Raw genomic sequence first — 2937 nt, 5'->3', positions numbered from 1 at the left:
TATATATATGAAATATTATTAGTGTTAAAAACAGTAAAACTGAGGTGGCCTATTTTTTAAAATATTCATTACATTGCTCGTGTGTATTTTTCATAGGATTGGTGGTTGTTTGAAGCTTATCTTTACCCTTCTTTTCTTCAAATATTTTATATTATACCTGTATATGTTGAAGTCTTTCTAGCCACCTCATTATTACTGTTATTAACTGTAATAATACTTCACATATTTACTTTTTTATTGTTTACGATAGTTTTCTCTTTAAATGGAGCAGGACGTTTAAAGTTCGAAACGCACACGAGTTGACGTAATGAATATTTTAGAAACAGATGTCAAATACTGTTTCCAACCGAGGATTGCAGAGCATGTTTCTCATGCACAGCATGAAATCAATTGATATTGGGATATGTATTGGCTGCCTTCATATTCCATCCTGAAGGTAGGCCTACTTTTTAAAATATTCATTACATTGCTCGTGTGTGTACTTATCGTAGAATTGATGGGTTTTTTTAAGCTTTCGCTTTGATTCTTAGCAAGCGGTATCTTTACCTTTCTTTTCTTTAAACACACACACACACACACACACACACACACATATATATATTTATATATCTTCTTGGCTTGGCTTCGCTGACGAAGATTAGGAAGATCGACATATCCGATTGCAATGATTGTCCAGGGTCTGATGATGCAGCAGCGTTATTTTTTCGCCTCTGGCATTTGTCTTCAAGAGAGACACTGCGAGAGATCTCAAAGGAGGAAACAGCATCGCTGATGTGTATGGCGCCAAGCAACACGGTCAGCTGTTTGAGTGGACCACTCATGATAATCATTGTCACAAACGCTAAGAGACTGTTTGAGGCAGTCCTTGTAACGCTTCTTTGGTGCTCCCCTGTTGTGGTGACCAGTGGTGAGCTGACCGTACATGATGATCTTGGGTAGGCGGTGGTCTTTCATCCTGTCAGCGTGTCCTGCCCAACGTAGTCGTGTCTCAAGTAAAATGGCTTCCAGACTGGTGACGTTTGCTCGCTTGAAAACCTCAGTGTTGGTGATGTAGTCGCTCCAGTATATGTTGAGGAAGGTACGAAAGCAGCGTTGCTGAAAACGTTCAAGGAGCCTGAGATGACAGCGGTAGGGGACCCAGGACTCATAGCCATATAGGAGCGTCGTGAGGACGAAAGCCCTGTAGACTCTGACTTTTGTGCTGATCTTTAGATGCTTTTTATTCCATACACAGTTGTGCAGTCTTCCAAATGCTTCGTTTGCCTTTGCAAGTGTGTTATCAATTCCTTTGTCGATACTCGCATCTGATGAAATGGTACATTCAAGGTAACTGAACTGCTGTACCGACTTCAGTTCTGTTTCAGCAATGGTGATGTGGGGGCATCCTGTACTCTTCCTTAGGAGCTGGTTGGTGTACGACTTCAGTCTTTTTCAAGCTTACTTCCAGCCCGAATTAAAAAAAAAACTGAGAAAAAAAGACAAAAAAAAAACAAAACAACGTGAGGACCTAGTATATGCAAAGTTTTAATGAGACGCTCATAGAAGGGAAGAAAGAGTGGTTGTTTTACGTTCCGAGCATAGCTGTTTTTCGGAAGCAGGAGTCAGGAAAGTCTTAAAGAAAAAGAAGGAAGTAAAAAATCGATAACAGTCCACGTTTAGCTACATTTATTTAAATAATTTGAGCTTCCACACTTTTCCCATCTACCAAATTCACTCACAAGGTCCAGAGTCATAGTAGAAAGGACTCGCTCAAGGTGCCGCGTACTCGGACCGAACCTGAATCACGTGGTTGCAAAGCAAGCTTCTTAACCACACAGCCATGCAATATCTGACCTTCCTTTACAGCGGCAAGCTAGCAGAATCGTTAACACGCCGGAGAAAATGCTTAACGCCATTGAGCTCAAATTCCACCGAGGTCGACTTAGCCTTTTATCCTTTCAGGGTCGCTAAATAAAGTACCAGTTAAGCTTTGGGATCGATGTAATCGAATTAGCACTTCCCTGGAATTGCTAGCCTTGCGCCAAAATGTTAAGTCAATATATGACCCTTTATTTTTGAGGTAGTGGTATGCGATTTGAGGAAGATTTGATTGATATTTCTAGCTGGTCGAGGGACGGCTGCTTTCGTTGCCTCGTAACCAAAAGTAATTAGAATGAATGATGGAGGGAGTGGGGGGATAGTTGGATTTAGATTTTTATTAAAAGCGGTGCGTAGATTGAAAAGTTAACCGCTTGTAAAGTTAACGCAGCGTGTACTTCCGGCCGCCGTGATTAACATAATGTAAGACCCAGATCTATATTTATCAGAAACGTGCAGTTAATGTCGACTACGATGCAATCTCCACAAGCTAAAAGTAATCGGACATCAGCTTAATGGACTGTCATACTAAATGTCATATAAGACACACAACTACAGAACAGAAGAGTGTTTGTCAGTGACAAGGTCAAATGAGTGACGTCGAACGAGATTGATTGGAGTAACTGTGAAAACGAATAAAGAATGATTTAAAATGTGAAGGGAAGGCAGTAAAATGCAACAAGAACGTTCAACATATGACTTTAGAGTGGATCTTACTACAAACAATAGGAGGCAGTTTAGTAGTTATGATGTAGAAAATGTTGAATGGAACTTGCTGTTGTGTGAAAACTGGGTTTATGATAATGCATCATAGAAAAGCTATATGATTGGCAGTCAGACAGAATACAGCCAGGCAGGCTGTTAGATAAATGGGGGGATAGACAGATAGATAGATAGAAAGATAGATAGAGACAGATAGCTAGCTAGCTAGATAGATTGATACATAGATGAATGGAGAGATAAATAGATAACGGAAAAGTGATCAAGTAATTGGAATCTAACGAATGTCTTATAAAGAAAGAGTTAAAAATTAGATTTAAAATAGAGAAATAGATAAATGGATGAATATATATATATATA

This window comes from Octopus bimaculoides, chromosome 1 (assembly GCF_001194135.2).
Source record: "Octopus bimaculoides isolate UCB-OBI-ISO-001 chromosome 1, ASM119413v2, whole genome shotgun sequence".
Lineage (NCBI taxonomy): Eukaryota > Metazoa > Mollusca > Cephalopoda > Octopoda > Octopodidae > Octopus > Octopus bimaculoides.
Note: the sequence above shows the minus strand (reverse complement) of the source record.